At 36.9% G+C, this 6,469-nt stretch overlaps 1 protein-coding gene across 1 annotated transcript in view; it reads left to right on the top strand.

Moving 5' to 3' along the window:
• Nucleotides 1-5,893, top strand: part of LOC122435525 — a 113,188-nt gene extending 107,295 nt beyond the window's left edge. Inside the window, exons 7-8 of the mRNA XM_043459720.1 lie at nucleotides 4,027-4,069; nucleotides 4,928-5,893. The gene's annotated coding sequence lies outside the window, so the exon portion shown is untranslated. The remainder of the gene's footprint in view (nucleotides 1-4,026; nucleotides 4,070-4,927) is intronic.
• The last annotated feature ends 576 nt before the right edge of the window (nucleotides 5,894-6,469 follow it).

Consider the following 6,469-nt stretch of genomic DNA (forward strand, 5'->3'; position numbering starts at 1 on the left):
AAGTTGACTTGCTTGCTGAGCAATTTACTAAATAAGAGATAGGAAAATCAAGTGACCATCAGCTGGTCTAAATGTTTTTGGTCAGTGTAGTCACAAGACCTCAGGTATGTAAGACTTGGACAGGCTGCAACCATGTGCTGGTTATGGTGAGACCCTGGCTTCAATCCTCAAATGTAACACAAAAGGAATCCAAGTTCACAAGAACTTACTTTAATTAGACACCTGTATTTAAAAGGTTGGGATTTTCCTCAGGCGTAGTTTCACCCTGTGCCTTTCTTTCCTGGGCTACAGTTAGAGTTAATTCGACTTTTTGTTCTTAACCACGTGGGAGGCAGTTTCTTTGTTTTTTGTAAACAGCTTCATTGATATACAGAGAACCACACATATGTAATGCATGCAGCTTAATGAGTTTACCTATGCAAACACCCATTACCATCACCACAATCCAGGTAATAGACGTATCTAAAACCTAACATAGCTTCCTTCTGTCTTTTTTAAATATATGTGTGGTAAGAACCCTTACCATGGGATCTACTCCATGGGAGGCAATTTTTGTTTACTTTTGAAGTAAACTCTGTTCAAGTAACATACTGGTGTGTGCTTTGTCAAATCCATAAATATGCTGCAGTAATCGACTATCTTCCTACTTAGTTCCAGAAAGCTGTTAGTGCATGTGCTAAAATATGTGAAAAATCATGGATGAGGATTGGCCCCTGCCAAATTAAGAGCCAAACTTTACAGTTTTTGACTTGGTAAAGCTAATGTTCTAGCAGTGCTATGAAATTAATTGTTCATCCCTCTTCACTTACTACCTGTACATATAGTGCTTGGGGTCAAAATTTCTTTCCCCAAATTATAATTTGTAAACTTAGGGATACTTTGGGAAGGCAAAGTAGAATCATCCAGATAATCCCTCAAAAAACCAGGAAGTCTACTCTTCTTTTCATTGAATAAACCTTGAAGCAGCATTTCGTTCATTTCCAGGGAAACTTGGCGTTAAACATCAGTGGGTGTCTTGACCTCTTGGTTGGATTTATAGGTTGCCCCTGGTCTCAAATCCTAGGTTAACATTTCAAGAAACGGTCTTTATCCCTGTTCCAGGCAGGCTTTTCAACAGCAGGTGGCAGGCTTAACTTTTAATAAGTCTTTTCCTCCCTTTTAACTCTCTTTCCCATTGTGTATACCCCAAATAAATGGTCTTCATCCAGGATAGATAGGTTGTTGTTTATGACTGTCTTTGTTTTATTTTTTTGCACTGTGAATAGGACTTGAACAGTGACTAACTTGGTTATAGTTTAGTTACTCATCCCTGGGGTTTAGTTGTCTTCTTAATTGTTAGATAATAGAATTGTATAATTTGCCATTATTAGTTTGACTTATTTATAAACTTATAAAATGTATTATTGGTTGATAGTCTATGCTACAGCATATTCCTTATATATTCTAGTCCCAGTATTTTAATAATCTTTAAAATGTGTATTATTGGTTAGTGGTTGACACTAATCCATAGAGCTTCTCTGGTGGCTCAGACAGTAAAGAGTCTGCCTGCAGTGTGGGAGATCCGGGTTCGATCCCTGGGTTGGGAAGATCCCCTGGAGAAGGAAATGGCAACCCTTTTGAGTATTCTTGCCTGGAAAATCCCATGGACAGAGGAGCCTGGCAGGCTGCAGTCCATGGGGTTGCAAACTGAGTGACTTCACTTCACTTTATTTCTAATCTATAGAGTAGCCTTCCATTAAATTTTATCTACAGTTTTTCCTTTTTGTATTACCTAGATAAACTTAAAAGTTGGGGGAAAAGACCATCTTAACTTTATAGTTCTTTAGATTTAGGAAGATTTGGAGAATAGTGTGAGCTTTGAGAATTAAAAGTACCATTCTTCTAATCTAAATATACACCAAAATTTATAAAAGATAATCCTTTGAATTTTGGTGCTAAAACTAACCAAACTAAACCCTTGCCTCACTTTGTTAGTCTTCTTATTCATAAAGATAGTTATGAACATTTAGTGGTTTATGAAATGTAAGTTTGTGTGTTCTATAAATGCTTGATTTTATATTGAAGGTAAGATTCAGCCAAACTTGTACAAGCAATTTGTTTTTCTTACTTCGGTATGTATGCCCTGACTTTTTAGGTAATGACAAAATATACTTCATAGATGGAGTTGTTTTTAATTTATTTAAAAAGAAAACAAAACAATCAAAACAAAAGCCTACTTCACTTTATAAATTCCATCCTTCTTTCCTAAGAGCTAACCACCTGGCGAAACACTATCATTATAACTTGGCAAGTAGGTTTGCTCTTAAAATTAGACATCTGTGATTATATAGTTAAATCATTCCCTTGAAACTTACATATTTAGAGCTCTCAGAAAACCAGTCATCTTATACCTAACACATTTTTTATTTTTTAATTTTTATTTTATATTGGAGTAGAGTTGATTTACAATGTTGCCTAACATTTTTAAAGCTACCTTTTTTAGGCAATAAATATTTGCATCCGGCTGCATGTCCACTCAAATTGTACCAATGTAAAGTTCTAAGTATATCCTTTCTTCCAGTTGATGATAACTTTCCTAAATCTTTTCCAAGTGATAGCCAAAGCGTTTTAAATTCATAAGAAGGTCAGATTCTAAAACGTGTACTTGGACCAAAGCTGCATAGTCATTTACTTTCTACAAAAATCCAAAAGTTGGAAACAATAATTGGCTACAGTGGTCATGTGCTGATATAAGAACACCTTCTCCAAGACATCAGGCTTCTTCCCACTTTAAGGCCTTTGTTCTGAAGCTTGCCTCTCTCTCTGATGTTATCTCACTGCAGGTGTGTACACAGTTCTCCTTCAAGAATCTGCTCAAATGTCATACCTGCAATGAGGTTTTCTGTGACTACCTTCTGAACATTCCTCTTCACTCTGTTGCTTTACTTTATGGAAATGATCATCCATACCTGTTGAGTTTCTTTTTTGTCTTTCCCGACCCTAAATATTCAGCTCTCAGTTCTATGAGTGCATGGTCTTGGTTCAGTGTCACATCCTCAGTGCCTGGAAGAAATTAATAAGAAAGCAGTCGGTAGGCATTTCTGGGGTGAATGTATCAATGAATCAATCAATCAATGAGGAGGACACCTATCCTCTAACTGTTTATACCTACATGGTATTATTTGAGGAGGGGCTTCCCTGGTGGCTCAGACGGTTAAGAATCTGCCTGCAATGCAGGAGACCTGGGTTCAATCCCTGGGTTGGGAAGATTCCTTGGAGAAGGGGATGGCTACCCACTCCAGGATTCTTGCCTGGGAAATCCCATGGATAGAGGAGCCTGGCTACAGTCCATGGGGTCGCAAAGAGTTGGACACGAATGAGTGACTAACACTTTCGTTATGGGAGGAAAGCTGGGAACTGACATACTAGTGAGCTGCTCCTTTGAATACTTTGTAACATATCTTCTTTGCAGTTTTCATTGGTGTTTTAGGTGTTTGGTGGAAATAACTATCATCCTATATAGAGGAAGTGATATGATTTTTCCTGCAATTTACTGTACATATATGCATCATTGCTAAATTAAAGTGGTATAAGGCAAGTGAAAATTCTCCAAGGCCACAATGAAATGGTGGATTGCGTTTTTGTTTATTAGTTCATTTGTTTTTCATATATGAATATATATTTTTCCAATTTATGTATGTAAAATTTTGCATTTATTCACACACACATACATTTTACTGCAAAAATGTGCCACATAATCAAGTGTAGATTTTTCTCACAAGCAATCATGCATGCTCTAGAAGGGCAGGGAGTTTCATCTTTTATTTTGTTTGTTGCTGACTCTCTAACACCTGAGAGACTATCTGGCACTTACCTCAATATCACTCAATATATGTTGAGTAAGTAAATAAAACCTAGAGACTGTTAAATTGCATGTGTGGAATTAGTGTCAGTCAGACTGCCAATAAAGAAAATATGCAATTGAAACCTCCTGATACCATTTCCACTTAAGTTTCCAGGACTGATGTCTTTTCTTTCCTTCCACAGAGCCCCACCCTGAAGGCTGCATATCATCTAGCTGCTGGAATGTGTAGGTACCCTCAATGGCTCAGTAGCCAGTGTAGATCCTGTCTTTTGTAATCAGTAGCTACATCTGGCTACTGGGTCTCTGATGGCATCTTCTATCTTCAGTTACTGTGTCCTGAGTGAGATTATTGAGAAGTCCTCAATAATAGAGCTTTACCTTGATTTATACATACGTATACACACAGAGTTAAGTTCTGGGGTGACTGGTAAGTCTTCCCTTATTAGCTGGAGTGTGGGAACCATCAAGCTTTCATGAATGATAAGGTCTATTGAATTTCAGCACCACGAAGGGGAGGAATCTGGATGGTTTATCCATAGATTGTTTATATATCTTTTTTTCTCTCTCTCCCATGTGCTTCCATCATTTGTTCACTATCTATCAAGCATTTGTTCACTATCTATCAAGCATTTGGTTATAAATCAGTCTATCTATCTATCATCCATCTACCTACTACCTATCTTACCTGTCCATCTATCTTATCCATCCATCCATCCATTTCACCTCTTGACTTTTAAATGACATTCTCAAAATAACATGGTAATTTTATTTTAAGGAAGTTCCACCTGTAGTAGATACATCCCAGCAGTGCATTTCTGACTTGTGGTTGTCTTTTCCCTTTGTTAGAGAAGAAAAATGCCAGAAATCTTAAATGCAGCAGGCAATTCTATTGAAATCATACGTGGGAAGTCTTACAGGCCCAACATCCAGGTCTAGGGCATGAACCTGGCATACAATGTAGATTTCTGTGTTTGTTGAGCAACAGCTACATTGTCTGCTGGGTTTCAGGCTACCTGGAAACACGTTCTTCATGGCTGTTTTCATCAATGCTTCACCTATACTGTTTTGGAATAACTTTTGCAGGCAGCGTAAACCATTGGGCTTAATCATTGGACAGAGTGCAGTGAAAGGACCCCATGAAAGCTGATCGTTTTAGCAAAACGTGATTTTGTTATGATTTCACCAAGATGGTCACACATCAGCCTGGGAAGCTCAGTGAACCAGGGACCAGGTATAATGCTTCCCTTCTTCTCTCTGCCTCAGCTCTCAAGGATTGGTCACCTGCATGTTATTAGTATTATTATTTGATTTCTATTCCTATTTACTATCAGAAGGCATAGCCTCTATGGGCTTCATCACTCTGCCCTGCTACATCACCATTCCTCCTCATTTTGGCTCTTGGCCACCTGCAGGAGCCCAGTTTCTTTTTGTTCTTTTTCCACAGCCCCGTAATTTTTTTCATTGACTTTCAATCTCAGAAGAATCTATATCTCTCTGCCCCAACATCCCATCCCATCCCATCATTTGCTCCCTGATGTGAAGTGTAAAGTGGGTTTTTTGTTTTTGTTTGTTTGCCACTATTCACCATCTCTTATGAAACCAGAAGAAGAACAGCTTTTTTATGGAATGAAAAAGAACTTGAAAAGATAAACCACCAGTTTTCAAGAGAAAAAGAAGAAAAGAATGTTGGAAATAGCTTCTGGAAAACTTTTTTCCATTATGTTCTGTTTGTCTGTTCCTGGTAAATAAATTTAAATCTCTCAGTGTTAAAAAAAAAAAGATCAATCTAAACCATTAAATTCTCAATAATAAAAGAATATAAGTTTTAAAGGAGATATTATAAACCCTTGGTTAGATGAACTGGAGACTTTCAGTAAGAAAATATGAATTTTAAATGAATACAAGTTAACAGATTTAAAGCAGAAAATGAATATAAGGAACATGAAGATATATGTCTGTATGTAATAGTTGATTGTAATGATATAATGTATTTTTTTCACCCTGTGCTGGATCAGTAAAAATAAAATCAATGACTTGAAGCTTTTAAAATACAGTGTATGTTTGTGTATCTTTTAACTTCCAATCCATTGTCTATTTTGTACCTAAGTCATTGGCCTTTGTGCCCTCTAAGAGAAAGTCATTCTACTTGAATTACTTGACAACCTTTAAAGAGTGAGAAAAGTCTCTAGGACACATGATTATGTTTATTAAATTATAATTGTCAAGGAGACAGTTTTCTTTCTCCTCTCTTCACTCTTATACTTGTGATGTTCTGAGTCCCTTTGACTATCCTTAAACAAGACAATGTTGACAGTGGAACCTATTGTGAAGAAGAACTCCCTAGTTACATGGTCAAGTTTTCATTTCCCTCTCAAGTTTGATGGACCAGCGTTGAATTGATCCCCAAAGCAAGAATAAAAGTGCAAATAACCAAGAACTTGTTTTCTCATTTTTTCTCAGCTTTTACTCTGGTACCCAAGAAAGGATGGAATTGGTATGTTGGCTTTTCCTAGAGAAGACATAGCACCCACTGTATGATTATTTTTTAACTTTCCATTTTGAAACAATTTCACACTGTAAGAAAGCCTAAAAAATGTAAAGATAGTGCTGGTGGGAGTTTAAAAT

The sequence above is a fragment of the Cervus canadensis genome, chromosome X (genome assembly GCF_019320065.1).
Source record: "Cervus canadensis isolate Bull #8, Minnesota chromosome X, ASM1932006v1, whole genome shotgun sequence".
In the NCBI taxonomy this organism is placed as follows: Eukaryota; Metazoa; Chordata; class Mammalia; order Artiodactyla; family Cervidae; genus Cervus; species Cervus canadensis.